Source organism: Lissotriton helveticus, chromosome 1_1 (assembly GCF_964261635.1).
Source record: "Lissotriton helveticus chromosome 1_1, aLisHel1.1, whole genome shotgun sequence".
Classification (NCBI taxonomy): Eukaryota; Metazoa; Chordata; class Amphibia; order Caudata; family Salamandridae; genus Lissotriton; species Lissotriton helveticus.
Genome location: NC_136057.1, coordinates 807,356,459 through 807,372,715, shown reverse-complemented (window position 1 = coordinate 807,372,715; position 16,257 = coordinate 807,356,459). Strand labels below are relative to the sequence as shown.

At 42.9% G+C, this 16,257-nt stretch overlaps 1 protein-coding gene across 2 annotated transcripts in view; it reads right to left on the bottom strand.

Annotated features, from left to right (window-relative positions):
- The window catches only part of DOCK4 (dedicator of cytokinesis 4), a 1,604,094-nt gene that overhangs the window by 1,409,525 nt on the left and 178,312 nt on the right, over positions 1-16,257 (bottom strand). The window lies entirely within an intron of this gene.

Sequence of the window (16,257 nt, the reverse complement as noted above, 5' to 3'; positions counted from 1 at the left end):
TTGCATGGTTACTGCTGATCCCTAAAGGGTTACGTTGGTAGTTGTTGTGACTTTTAGAAGGCCCACTAGGCTGCATGAACCCTTTTTTTTTTCTTTTTTTTTACAAAGTGTAATGGTGTTTACTTTTAATTACAAACGATGGTTCCTTCTCAAGGAAAGATTTAGTTGGGAGGATATTATTTTGCCTTTAACCGCATGCGTGCGGGCGGAATTCCGCCCGTACGCTGGGTTTTTAAAAATCGCACTTTACGTGACGAGCTGGGCTCGTCATGAGCGTGCGAGGAGGCTACGCCATGACGAGCCCAGCTCGTCATGAGCGTCAAAGGGGTTAAATAATAAAGTCAAGGACAGAAGCACTCTCTTTTAAAATCATCAGCCTGTGTAAGATTATTAGTATTCACAGAGAGATTGGTGGCTCGGAGTTTGGGGCCAGACCCTAAAAAACTGAACTTTGACATTCTGGAAATCATATAGTTATGCTACAATTAAATCAACGTATGTCTACAATATAAATACGTCAGGAAGGAGTAAGGTTCCCTCTGGCTTTACTACATTGGGATGTAAAGATCCTGCAGTGGTGTACGTTACATACCTGAAGCCCCTTCACTATACTGATAATGCTAGCTATTAAAATCCAGATTTGCGTGTCCCTGCCTATAGAAGAAGTACTAATTATTAACCAGATTTTTCAAAAGATCCAACATTGATATATTCATGCAACGTTAATAGTAGTAGCTAGAAGCATTATGCAGGTGATGATGTCAGCAAATTGGGAAAATGGGTCATGTGACTTAAGGGAAATGCTGAATGCTAATGACCAATCATATACTCACAAGCCAACGTTTTTTTTTTTTTAGTAGTTTTGACTGAAAGATGGTTTTATGATTTGATAGATCTCAGTACTTTTCTTCTATAAGTGACAGCCCTCATTTCCATAAGCTGATTGGCACCATACAAACACACTAGATTGGCCTATGATACGCCAGCGGTAAAAGATTAAACAAAAGCAAAATAATAATGGCCTGTTTTATTTCATTGGTAGACATACTCAAGAAACTGCATACCACTACTTTCCAAATTAATTATAACCACTTCTCAACCTTCAAAGCTGTGGCGTGCTCGTATATCAAGTAAACTGTAAAATGGGGAAAGATGGTGGCAAATGGCATGGTAACCTAGTGAGCTATCATAGAAGCTTGACTTGAACTTATAACTATGACAGACATTACAAAGTTAATGTATAAAAAAGGTGAAAAGTAATGTCACAGACATTTTTTGGGGGGGGGCAAATAGTATAAGTTCAAAGTAGATAAATCGTCTTAACGAGGAACCACAGAGATATTCTAAATTAGCTTATTTAAACGAACCCAACTTTCTCATGCTCATTCTTCACTGCCCATTTCAGGCTGATAGGAGACAAACCCAAAGGGTGAGAAAATATTGCTTAACTACCAAACTTGTTGAGAAAGAATGCATCTTGCTGCAGAGTTTGATCAATGGTTCAGACTGACAAGTAAAACAGACAGACTACGAAAGCAACACCAACTGCTGTTGCAAAGAGGACAAGTACCACTGTTTGGTGGCATCTTTGACTACATTCCTTCAAAAGATCATTGATACATTTTTTCCCATCAGACTGAGAAGCAAACAGAATACAACACATACACGCACCACTGGGCAAAAATCATGGTCGAAAAATTGGCTGGGCTGAGTAGTAACATTAGGCCTCTGGTTATACATATTACATTTCTGTTACAAGTTAAGTCACTACAACAATCCACCCGTGGCAACTGTGCACAGTCACCCTTTGGTAGTCAAGGCTGCCACTTTACATGTAAAGATACAGTGAAGAAAGGCGGTCTTAGGAAGACACATCCACACTCCAGGATCAAGGGCTGCCACAGATTCAGTCCGAGTTATCCTGGCCAGTGAAGGTCACAAATGCATAGCGATCTATGGGAAGGACTGTTCTTCGTTTCAGCTCAACCAGAATAGGGGCACAGGTGCCTCAACTGAATTGTACTTTTGTAGGCAGTAGTAGTGCGACAGAAACGGGTTGTTAAAAAAATAAAAAAGCTTCACAACACAGTAATAGCCTTCTGTGCTGGGTACTAGAAGTTATAATTTGCATGAAGCAGCCTGTTGCCATAACGCGACAGACAAATAATATGTTTTGCTCTTTAGACTGGTAATATTGCTCCGTCGTAATAATAGGTTTAGCTCTTTAGACTAGTTATATTGCTCAGTCCTTTGTTAGCAGGTTGAAGCCATCTTAACCCTTGAGAAGTCTCCAGGTGGAAGCCAGCCTTTATATGCCTTTGTTTAAATTGGCTTAGAGGTTCCCGGCACCGAATTATTCGAGATTCTGCTTCAAGTTCTGATTGTTTGACAGTCATACACCTAAGCACATAAGTAGCATTTACATCATGTTTTAGATAATCGTAAACAAGTATTTTTACTAAGGTCAAGAAAGATCATTCCTCACACATTGTGGATTGAGCTAGGAAATATGTTTGGTTCTGCACTTGATTTACAAGGCCCCACCATTTTTAGAACATTCAGATATTATAGCTAGCTATGTTCATGAATAACTGCCAAGAGTTACTGTCACTTTTCTCTTACGAAATTATTTTTAAGCATGTGCACACTTACGAATCAAGGGACCATTGCAGTATCTCAAATTAAAAACATCCAGGCGCTGGTGACAAACCATTGATTCAGTCGCTTTTAGGGCCGCAGCCAAGGCAAAAAAGTTCAAATGAAGACGCAGAACATGATGCTTAATGGGATACACTATGAGAACCATGGTGTACAAATGGAAAGGTGATGGGATGTTTGAGTTTAACATGCAACTGGCAAGACATTGCTTTGAGAAGTTATCAAAGTATGGTGAAAGACGAGAACCCAGTGAATGAGGAGAAGCAGGACATCAGAACAGAGAAGAAAAACTTGAGATTAGTAGATGGGTGGGAGATTGCTGGTGATACTCTAGTGAAGGGATTGAGACAGGAAATGGGAGGAGGAGTTTAATTTTCTGGAAGTGAACTTCGGCTTCTAATAAAGACATCTACAGGCTGTGAACAGGTGTTGCTGATGGTACATTCTAAAGATGAAAAAGAGTCTCTTTCAAATAAAGGGTGTTCTCAACGTTCGTCCTCTAGGTTGTAAATATTCTCCAGGCCTTTTTTTATATTCCATTAGGGGCAGGTGGGGGTTCACAAGCTAGGTATTTCACTTTATGAGTTGCTATGAGAAGACAAGTTAGGTGTATCACTCAAAAACCTCTTTGAGGTACGCTAAGTTCAATACACTAAGACATATCAACACCAGATTCAGTCAATTAGACCCAATTTAAGTATGAACTGGGAGCCATTAATGACTTTCTCTTATTTCTGGTTGTAGTTTCTCAGAGCAGTAGCTAAACTAACTGCAAACTTTGCAATTTTGTAGTGCGGATCCTCTGCAGCCATCTACATAGTGCATTACAATGGTCTTAATAAGTGATGACCATTTTACCATTCAGTACAGGGGTCATTAAATGTGAAGCACTATAGTTTATGGATAAGAACAAAAGCCACGTGATTGAATTGGGTAACCAGGACAAGAACATCCTCAAAAAAACAGCATGGGCTTATTAACATTTAGGACCTGATCACAACTTTCATTTTGCGCTGCTAGGTCCGCCCTGTCGGCGCACCGCCAAAGCAGTGGTCAGACAGCCCACCAGATGTCCTCTTGTCTGGCAGATTGTTTTTTGGCATTCTCACAGCAGTGCCTCAGAAAATGGGTACTGCAATGGGAACGCCAATAACAGTTCCTGCACCGCATGGTCTGAAAAGTTCATACCGTGCAGGAACTGGGGAATATGCACACAGAATGCATTCCCTTGCAGAGGAGGCACAGGGGGCCCTTCAGGGCCTCCTTTGTTTTCTCTCCCCACAGTGTTCATGGAGTAGGAACCTACATGACACCCCCGTCAGGGAAGTAACTGGTAATATGCTTGGTGGGAACGCGGTATATTGCAGCCTCCTGACCACTGCAACACCGCCAGGGAACGGCAGCTGCGATGGGGCTGTGGCGGTCTGACTGTCCAAATCGTAATAGGGCAGTTGGGAGAGCGACACGATCGCGCGGCCATAAGTCTGGCGGTCCATGGACCGCCAGACTCATAATAAGGCCCTTAACGGTGTAATAGATTTCACAAAGATCTCAATGCTATTGTTTTTGTTTGCTGATAAGTTGCACAACCTCTACGTTGGACAAAAGACTTGGTTTAGGATTTGTCCAATTGCAGGCCACTGTTCCTCTTCTGTGAATGTATTTAAAACAGATGGCCAACATATTTATGTCCATCCTTAGGTGTAAGGCTGAGATATGAAGCTATCCATCTACAGCTTAAGTCTACAGGCCAAAAGCAGCCAACTGTTAACCTCCTGGTCTACACTCACACCTCAGACCACCACGGTCATCTTGTCATCCATCCACTCAAGAGCATCCACTGACCCCTGCCCCCACCATCTCTTCCACTTCAGAGCCAACACAATCAGCAAAGAACTCACCAACCTCATTAACACCTCCATCTACACAGAAGACTTACTGGACAGATGGAAACATGCAGAGGTCAGACCCCTCTTAAAGAAACCCTCCGCCGACCCCAGCAAACAAAAAAATTATTGACCTATCTCCCTGCTCCCCAACCCGCCCAAAGTACTTGAGAAGGCCATCAACCAACCATTGACGAATACCTGGAACTAAACCACCTACTTGATGCCTCCCAATCAGAATTCCATACCAACTACAGCACTGAAACAGCACTGATCGCTGCCACGGACGACATCAGTACCCTCCTCGACCGCAGAGAGACTGTGGCCCTGATCCTCCTCGACCTCTCTGCTGCGTGCGATACCGCTTCCCATCACACACTCATCAACAGACTCTACAACTTCAGCATACAGAAAAACGCCCTCAAATGGATCGCCTTCTTCCTCAGAGGATGTACTCAGAGCATCCGGCTGCCTCCCTTCACCTCCAAACCTAAGAACATAATATGCAGCGTACTGCAAAGATGACTCCCTCGCAGACATCGTCAGATCCCACAGCCTGAACATCATTTCCTAAGCAGATGACACCCAACTTTTCCTCTCACTCACCAAGGACCCCTACACCACCAGAACCAATTTCTGCAACACCATGACCAACGTTGCCAACTGTGTAAGAGAGAACTCCCTTAAACTCCTCTCCGACAAAACAGAGCTCTCATCTTCAGGAAGAACACCTCCGTATGAACCACAGCTTGCGGTCAGCAGAACTTTGACCAGCACCCACACCGACAGGCCATGCACGTAACCTCAGCATCACCCTTGACAGCAAACTAACCATGAAACATCAAGTCAACGCAGTCACCTCCTCCTGCTTCCACACCCTTCACAAGCTCTGCAGAATATTCAGATGGATCCCAGTCAACATCAGAAAGACCGTCACCCAGGCTCGAACCAGCCACCTCGACTACGGAAACGCTCTCTTTGCCTGCATCTCCACCCAGCTTCTCAGAAGACTCCAAAACATACAGAATGCTGCAGTCAGACTCATCCTGGACCTCCTAAAACAAACCCACATCACCCCCACCTCAGAATCCTCCACTGGCTCCCCATCCTGAAGAGATGCCATTTCAAGATCCTCACACATGCCTATAGAGTCCTACAAGGGTCGTCCTACATCACCACCAACAGAACTTCAATCTACCCTCATGACACCTGCGCTCCTCCTCATTAGCCCTGGCCCATACCCCTTCCATTCGCGGCTGCTCCTTCTCCTATATTGCCACCAAGACTTGGATCTATTTGCCCCTCCATCTTCAAACAGCACCCTCACTGGTGAACTTCAGAAAGAAATGCAAGGCCTGACTTTTTGACGGCGATGCAGCACTCACAGCACCCAGATACCCCTTAGGCTAATAGTGCTGTGCTACACAAATGCTAATTGATTGATTGATTGAAAATGTCCTTTCAAGCGGATAGCCACACTTTATTCCACATACCATTTAGCTAGTAGGGTTTTGGCTTAACCTTTAAGGTTTTTTGTTCCAAAGTGAACAAAAAGGACTGATGTCTTTGCACCTAATCAATGAAACACAAAATGTTCAATGAAAAAAGGTCAGGTTTTCCCCATTGCTCATTATTGGACATACATGAGATTGTAATTCAAAAATGGAATGTCTGAGATAGGAGTATGATTCGTATTAGGGTCCACAGCATCCAGCTGCATACGTTTGTTTCTTACCAAAGTGACATTATGACCATTATCTACCGCAGTTCTGCAGCAGATACAAAACTTACAACCTAGACCGTAAGGAGCTCTAATCCAGTGCAGCTTTTACTTGTGATTTAGTATGTGCAGATGAAGTGGCTTGCATGTAGACCTACCATCAATTCAAGAAGCGATAACGGAGACTCCTCAAACTGAGTAAATGTGAGTAAAAATAACAAACAGTACCACCGTGTCTGAAGAGGGAATGCCTGCTAAGACCAAACCATATGAGCCAATAGACGAGTATGAACCAGGTCATAACCGCAAAGCAACCCATCACTAAAAAGGATTTTCTAAATGTGGACACTAGCAGTGGCTATTGAATTTTTCACTTTAGATTTTGAAAAGTACTATTGGCTTTCAACTTGCAACATAAATGCCCCACTTAATTACTGGATAAGAGCACAATTATGTACTGGGTGGGTTTCCTGGTCTTTGTATTACTCAGACTTTTCAAAGTCTCTCTACTAAGTGCTACAGTCATGAGACTTATGCACGTGGTAATACGTATAATGCTCATTCCATTATCAAAGATAAACTGAATGCTGGACTAGTAATGAATCTGAGGCCGCCAGCCCAGTGGACATGCAGGTGACCGGCATACAGCACCTTCCTTTGCATATGGGATTCAAATGTGGACAGGTAATTTTTTGGCTGAGCCTAGAGGCAGCGCGCATGCGCTGCTCGCTCTGTGATGCATGCTGTATTGGAGTATACACTGGAAGCCCTGCCCAATCTCTGCCCATAATTGTCGTTGGCTTGTGTCATTGTCCTTCGTAAATGCTGGTTTCTGATTTGTAAATAAGCTTGTTAGTCCCTCCTTGGTATCGCCTTGTCTGGATTTGTTACCTCGCATAACTACTTGACCTTTTACTTGGCTTGTTACATAGTCTGCATTATAGTTGATGACCACTATTTTGTTTATTGACACTGATGGGGACAATGGCAGCTGCTCTAACTTGCATGCTGAGTGCGGCACCCGATTTAGGGACACCACACTCAGTTTCAATTTTGTTTTAGAACTTTCATGCTGAGCGCAGCACCCGCTTCAGGGACACTGCGTTGAATTATTATTATTTTTTTAACTTTCATGCTGAGAGCGGCTGGTTTATTTTTTGTAACTTTAGTGGTGAGTGTGGCGCCTGCTTCACAGACACCGCACTCAGCAATATAATAAGTATGGCTTTTGCCAAAGTTTGACCTATTGGTATTGTAAATGACAATACCTTGCAATATTTAAAAGGTATTTCCATTTACAATGCCAACAGCTCAAAATCTAGCAATTGCATTGTAAATGCTTGTTGATTGAGGGTCACTGGCTGATACCTGTACCTATAGACACACTTTGTGCCTCTCCTAGGTCTCCCTTTCCCTCAGTTCCTCCACACTTGGCCTTCTCATATATTTGTAACTATATTTTACATCTGAAGCAATTGGTGAATGTTGGAATAATTGCTCTTAGCTGGACTACTAAACAGCAGCAATACTAAGGGGTACCTTGGCTCCGCAGAGCTTCTTTCTGCACGCTGTATTAAATATGAACGCGCTAATTGGAGGCATAATTCACTAGTTCACCACCCATTCACTTTCACAGAAACATGCACTGGATGGCGTTAATTAGGGGGAAAAAACAATCAGCAGGACATCTACTTACTGGAAATGCACATCGTTAAATGCAGATCATTAACTGGGCGAAGAATGCCCTGGTGTGAGAGTATTCCTGCTAGAGAGATGAAAACTTGAAGCTGTCGAGAAGGCTGCAGCAATGACAAAATGGAATGCAGGACGTGGGCATTTACTCGAAAAAATCTGGTGTTTAAGCCGGTCGGACGGCGCTCGAGGCACCTCAACATTAACCTGCATGCAACAGTGGAAAGCTGAATGCCCCTGAAATGAACGTTTGTCGTAATCAGATAACTGATGGCAAGAACCAGCCAATGATGAGCCTCTTTCTCTTTTGTTTGTATTTAAATAACTAGTCTAGTCACATTCCAAACGTAGACAGGAATTAAGTTAACGCATTTAGTGTACCACATTTCATATTACCTTCGACTTTCATGAGCCTAGGTGACCTTCAAACAAACTGATTTGAGAGGCCAGTGTTTTAAGAGGAGGCACTGAATAGCAGTTAATACATCACCACTTGGATTTATTCAGCTATATGTTTTAATCTTAGCTTTGGATCTTCGAAGAGACTAATTTCCATGTAACTTATGTAGTAAAGGCCGGCAAATCCGTTGGGATATTTGACATTTTAAATGCATGGTTAGCACACATGCATTAGTGTATCCTACTACACTGTATTTGGCTTAAAATTAAAAAATAAACAAAAATTGGATGACTTTGCTTCTGACCATTACAGCAAAATGTGGCCTTGCATTTGAGGTTTATTTTTATTTTTAAAAGCACTAACAAATCGGCAGTGCAATCAATGGCCCTACTTTTCAGATTTGTAATTTTTAAACACAAGTTATGTTATGTTATGTTACAATACATTCATATCGCGCACGGATACTCAAGAGTGTCCCGCCGCGGGACACTCTTAACCTGCAGAAAATGGGCAGGATCTCTCTCTAGGCTCATCCAACGACGCGGTTAGCCAGAAGGTGGGCGTTGTTGCACACATATACCCGGAAACCCATATGGACGGAGCTGCCGCCGGTGCCGGGGATCGAACCATGAGCCACCTCATACGGAGGAAGCCGTCCTGGCCGCTGCGCCACCCCTTTCCTATTTTACGTGATAAAACGAATAACTATCTTTCATTAATGAATATTAAATCTCAATTTTTAGCTCAATTTATGTCTAAAAAATACTGTTGGGCTTAGTTTAAGTACTCAAATGCATGTCTCTCTTGGCCAAATTTATTGTTCAGATCTAGATAATTTACCACCAATTTGTTCTAATACTTTCGCTTCATTTGCACCGAAGAAGAAATAATGAATACATACACTCCTGGAAGTTGATGTTCCCTGGACTGAAATTGCTGAAACAGAAATTTCACTCGATGAGTCATTCTCCTCTGTTGATTATATACGGTATTAAAATCATTTAAAAAATGGCCATTAAACCATAAAGACCCAGACGCATCTATACCAGCATGGTTAAGGAGTCCTCTGGGTGCAGAGTAGAGTGGCATATAGAGAACAGGCATAGAGTTTAGAGGTGCAGAGTGGCTTAGAATGGATTGGTGAAGAGTTGAGTGGCATAGAGTGGAGCAATACAGAGGAGAGTGGTGTATAGTGTTGTGGCGTACAGTGTATTGGCATAGAGTGCAGTAGAGTGGCATAGAGTGGTGCAGAGCAGAGTGCAGTGGTATAGAGTGCACGGGTGGGGCGTAAAGTGGCATAGAAAGCAGTGGCGTAAAGGACAGTGGTTCAGAGTAGAATAGCATGGTTTAGAGTGTAATGATGGAGATAGAGTACAGCGGTGTAGAGTGGGGTGCCGTAGAGTGCAGAGCCGCAGAGTGCAGTGCCGCAGAGTGCAGTGCCGCAGAGTGCAGTGGTTTTGAGTAAAGTGGTATAGAGTGCATTGGCGTAGAGCACAGTGGCATAGAGTGCAGTGTTTAGAATAGAGTGCAGTGGCGTAGAGTAGGCTGAAGCAAAGTAGAGTGCAGGAGAGTGGAGTGGTGGAGTGGTGCAGTGCAGAGTGCAGTGGCGTGGAGTGGCACAGACTGCAGTTGCGCAGAGTAGATTGATTCAGAGTAAAGTGGCGTAGAGTGGAGCACGGTAGAGCAGAGTGGTGCATGGCAGAGTGCAGTGGCATAGGGTACAGTGACAGAGAAGAGTAGAGTGCTGTGACGTTGAGTGCAGTGGTGGAGAGTAGATCAGAGTTGTATTAAGTGGATTGGCATAGAGTACAGTGGCAGCATAGATTGTGGTAGAGGAGTGGCATAGAGTGGAGTAGAGTGGTGCAGAGTGGAATGGAGGTGAGTGGCCTAGAATGGAGTGGTGTAGAGAGCAGTGACGAAGAGTGCATTGGGACATAGAAGAGCATAGTGGAGTAGAGTGCATTGGAATAGAGTAGAGTGGTGTAGAGTAGAAAGGCATAGAGTGAAGTGGGACGGTTATGCCCAGACCGGTCCCGTGCTATTTATGCCACTGGAGTCAAGTTATCCTGGCTGATGAGGGCTGAAACCACAAAACCGGTCCTAGGATGCTTGTCTCCAGTCCAGGGAGGACCTGGTCTGGCAGTTCGGGCTAGACTGTTCCCATTGGGCAAAGGGTCAAGACTGATTTGCATATGGCTGGGTTCAAACCGGAATGGCATGGTGAGCAAAAAAACGATAGATTTAGGCCCAGATCTCTGTACTGGGGTGAATGTATAACATTATTCTGCATTCTGTCCATCAATTGTTCTTTGTGCATTGGCATAGAGCACAGTGGTATAGAGTGCAGTGTTTAGAATAGAGTGCAGGGGCGTTGAATAGGCTGAAGCAAAGTGGAGTGCAGTAGAGTGGAGTGGTGCAGTGTGCAGTGGCAGAGCGGGGTGTCACAGACTGCAGTGGCGCAGAGTAGATTGATTCAGAGTAAAGTGGAGCACGGTAGAACAGAGTGGGGCATGGCAGAGAGCAGTGGCATAGAGTACAGTGACAGAGAGGCATAGAGTGCAATGGTGGAGAGTAGATCAGAGTGGATTTAAGTGGATTGGCATAGAGTACAGTGGCATAGATTAAAGTGCATTGTGGTAGAGGAGTGCCTCAAAGTGGAGTGGTGCAGAGTAGAGTGGAGTGGCCTAGACTGGAGTGGTGTAGAGTGGAGTGGTGAAAAGTGCAGTGGCGCATAGTAGAGTATAGTGGAGTAGAGTGCATTGGAATAGAGTAGAGTGGTGTGGAGTAGAGAGGCGTAGAGTGAAGTGGCATAGAGTCAAGTGGTGCAGCGTAGAGTGCATGACACAGTGTGGAGTGGTGTAGTATGGAGTGGTGCAAAGTACAGTGCAGTGGGGTAAAATTGGACTAAGCATGGTGTGGCAGATCACTACCATTACCGACAACCCATCTTCAATTGAAATGAAAATTATATTTGTACAGACATACAGTCTTACTGATAAAAGTATACAAATGATAACGTGTGGAAATGTTGCAACCTAGTGTATTGTAATGTTTTGATGGTATTAAGATATTTGTTTCCGCCACACTTCAGAATTACAAAACAATTTGCTTCATCTATGCTTTCCTAATTCGGATATATTCTGAAATATCTGCAGATTTCAATAACAGACATTTAAATTTAGTTGGGCGCTAGAAAGAAATAACATCATACAGCCTTCCTCCAGCACACCCCCATGTAGCTGGCATGATTATCGCATAAATCATGTCACTTTGAAGTCAGAGAATGAAAAGTGACATTTGACCTCTTTTTTTGAATGCACAACAAATGTGACAAGTTAACAAGATTTAAAGGCCCGTTTACAGAAAGGGAATACTTGTGGAAGAATACAATAAATAGGGTATGGGCCATGGAGGGGACAAACTGAAGCTAGACAGCCTAAAACAAATAAAGTGAGCAACTAGAAAGTAACAAATGTGAGTTACAACACACAAAGCTAATGGTAAACAATTGGCGGAATGCATTCCCAGGGAAGCTTGTAGAATGTCCCCAAGATGTTGTCAGCAAACCAGGCAGCTGCACTGCCTTGTAGGCTTTGACCTAAAAATGGCTGCAGCGTCATATCGCTTTTTATTGCTGGCTAGAAGCAACATGGAGGGAAGGCATGTAGTGGGCAACAAGGACAACGGAGGTGGCAGGGCAACATGGACAACAGGATGGGGTGAGGAGAGAAAGCATGGACAACAGAGGCAGGGCTGGTGGGAGGAAGGGAGGGAGGGCTGACACTGCGGGTGGGAGGGCTGACACTGACAACAGGGGAAGGGCAGGTGAGATGGTCAACATTGACAACAGAGGCAAGACGGGTGGGAGGGCAGACACAGACAACAGAGTCAGGCGGGTGGGGGTTCCGACTTTGGCACGCTGACAACAGAGGCAGAGCAGCAGGGCGAGACAAAACTGACAACAGGGGCAGGGCGGGTGGGAGGGCCAACACAGAAAACGAATTGTCTACATGGGCAACAGAGGCAGAGTGGGAGGGAGGTCCAACAAGGACATCGGAGGGTGGGAAGGTGAAATGGCCAACACGGACATCAGAGGGAGGGCAGTGGGAGTTCCAACACGAACAACGGAAAGGGCCAACACGGACAATGGAAAGGTCACATGGACAACAGAGGAAAAGGTTGGTGGGAGGGGCAACAAGGTGCAATACAGGCAGGTGCTCCCAACAGAGGAACGTCAGGTGGAGTTACACGACACACAGCAGAGAAGGAGAATGAGGTAGAGAGGTACATGAGAGAGAAAGCAGAAAAAGACGCACTCTGGTAGATTGCTTAACACAAAGAAAAAAGTAATTACTATAAAAATGAGCAGTGGAAGGATGCAAGTATTGTGCACATTCTCCAAGAGAGGAACAAACACACAAAGAGGAAGGAAGCCTCTGGTAGTGTACTTATAGGAAGCAAACAAATGAGTGACAATAAAGCCAATCAGTGATAAGCAATGAGTGGCCTCTAAGCCCACGGTTAGCAAACAATAGGTTTGCACATGACAGCCCATAGACTGTCTTAGGTGAGACCTAAAAAGACAGTAGATTCACAAGTTAAAGTACTTCAACGACCTTCTTTCCCTATCCCATTCACTCTTAAAGTCCATCATACCGTCACACTTACAAGACCACATAAAATATATAAGATCACCAATTACATCCACAAACGTTATAAATTGAACAACACTACCATTTAATACCCTAAGTAGTAGCATACACTACCATATGTAGCGGACATAAAGTAGGATAATATCTTATGATGATAACAAACCAACCAAATGGACCCTCAATTGCAGGTACTTTCACAAAGTACTAACACCTAAAAACACAAAGAAACAATTGCACAATTAATATTTCAGTTCAGAGTCACTCCAGATACTTAGTCATATAAAATCTTACACACTCATCAACCGAATTGCTCTCATTTACATCTCATTTCCACCTTACACTAGTGATCATGGTGGGTGGGAGTTAGGGAGTAAGGTGTTTACTCCTTATTAACACACCATTGTTAAATTCTGCATAACTTTAATTTTTTAAGGAATTATTTATAGATACAAATATATATACTGATTTAGGCATTCCCTGACTATCATAAGCAATCCCATTGGACTCTCTCAAGGCTATTGTTGGCACAGTGTGATTTTGCTTGGTGGGTGATCACCATAATCTCTTCTTTAATGCCTCTTTCGATTGTAATGGGTCTCTGGCAGGGGCATACCTTCAGGTGGGTGTTTGGGGTGTGAAACCCCACAATAAATGTATTCTTGGCTTGGTTGCAAAGTCTGGGGTCCGGAGTAGAGTCTGCTAGGTCTGTGTCGATTTGTCTTGTCCTGCACCAAAAATTAAAAGACCAAAAGGTGACCTCTGATGTAAAACAGGAGCGAGAGAGACAGAGATTTACATCTGGTGGCTGAATTTCAGAAAGTGAAAGATGACTGCTTGTACTCGTCTTTTCTTGTCAATAAACAGATTTAATACTAAAATAAGTAATCCCAGGGCAGGGACTCAGTTTGGTGTGTTGTATGTGATTGTAGTCCAGGTGGGATAGACAGTGGCGTAGCTTTAAGGGGGAGGGGTGTGAGGTGTTACATCCCTAGAAAATGTATTCTTGCCTTTGTTGTTGAGGTTGGGGGACCCTGGATCTGGTTTGCTATGTCTTTGTCGGGTTTTCTCTTAGTTTTTTATTGCTCTTATTTCGCTAGGAGCTTTTAACATGTTAATGTTTTAGAGGTGAAACATAAATGTATGTAGTGACAGGTTTACCACAAAAATAGTAAATCTTCACCCATAGAAGTGTCCCTTGAATGGAATTCACACACACTGGCAGTAGTAGGCTTGGAAAGCAGTGCCAGTATCAGGTTTCCATATAAAAACAGCGGTTCTTATTAGAATTGTAATTGGATATAAGATGCAAGGATAAGCTCAATCAATGGCAAGATAAGACTGTTCAAGGATGTACACAGGAAAACGAAAAAATAGTCATACATTGGTTGTATCAAAAATAAACAGAATTTTTCATAAATGCAAATTTGTGATGTGCATTGTGTCCAACGTGAAACAGAACCAAAAAACAAACCATGAAGGGCAATACAATTACACAGAAAATACAAAAAGAAAGTATCAGTTTCCAAACTTTAGCAAAAGACCAAATGAATAAAGATGCAAGCGCGCCCTTTTGTCAATCAAAGAGGTCGGATAATTGGTTTGTTTGAGTATGTCGACAACGTTTTGACCCCCTTTGTGATGTAGGGTCTCATTAGAAACAAAGGATATTGGGGACACCTGTTGGTTAAAAAAACATGGCGTGACTACTTAATAATGGGAGTATAAACAACATGAACCCATAATGGTTGCTGGATGTTACCGTACCTGGTGGCATCAAAACTCAAACACAGAGACTGCACACCATCAAAGTGTAAAGTAAAGGGGAAGTGTACTCACATGGGGCACCATGTGAGGAACCTGAATAAAAAAAAAAAAAATATATATATATATATATATATATAGGCTGCTGTGACAGCCAAAACGCGCATCTCTTTGCTGTCGGGCCCTACGGAATAAAAGATGCCTTTATACTCCGTATTCCTCGAGTGCATGCTACCCAATAGTAGCTTGCAATTGCAATTCCCGCAGTCAAGGCCAGAAGTAGCGATCCTGCTCTTTGGTTACCGACAACGTACCGCGATTCCTATGGTATCATTATTCAAAACGGAAGACGAGCACCCGCTACTATTGGGTCAGCGTCCCGCACAACGCTCTGATTTATTGATTCATTGACTGGATCCCCAGTCCACCGTCATCTTGCCTCGAACAGATGTAGTAAAAAAGGCAAATGTATAAATTTCAAGACAAACATGTTTTATAAAATTGTCCTGAAGATGATGCCACATATCTAAGGTCTGTTATAAACAGGGAGTTAGGTCCTGGGACGTACGGGCAGCTGGACCATATGTAAATCTTAGAAAAAACGTAGTGCTGGCCGTACAAATACTTTGCAACGTCTCCTTAATTAGAGTAACAAATCACCTATTGATTGAGGATTTGTATGGTATTTTTATTTATACCTTATGAATTATTCATTTTCAAACAAAAAAATAGTTTGACGAAAAAGACATCCCATATATACACAATTATTCAAAAACTCAACAGTACAAAATTATGACACTACTACATAAAACATGAAGCAAAACATTTCATATGTACATTTCATATGTACATTTGCACAATATTCAAATTTGGTCAATATCATATATACATTACCAAAATGTTCATATTATTGATGCAATTCCAATCAAGGAATGGTGAACACAATTAAGAAAAATTAAGAAAAAATCAACTGGAGAACAGATGAATCAGTAACATGCACAATCTTAATCAGTGAAAGAAAAGAGTACACTGAATCAATGTTTCAGTCATTCAAGAGTGCTATTCTCCAATAGGCCGACGCGTTTCGAACTCGAGATATGAATTAACGTGTTCTCATCAGGGCTGTGTGATTTTCCTGTTTGATTTTGTGCAAAAAATAAAGAGAAAAATATATACATAAGTTCCTGAATTAAAAAAAGCCTCTATAAAATGCTCCAATGTGAACTGTAATTGCAATGGGGTTACCTTACAAAAGGCCGTAGCACTTTTTCTATAGGGTTTCAGTTGAGGGGTTCAGTTACTTGTTGTGGTCCCTGCCGGGGTTTCTGAAAGAGGGACAATTTGTGCCAGGATAAAGTCAGTTTGGGATGCCAACAGCGTGCACCATTTTATGGACATTTATGACATTTATTACCTGAAGATGTTTGCATGGGGCATCTCAGGTAATTACACAGGGGACTTGTGGCGTGCCCACCGGTATCGGTTGCG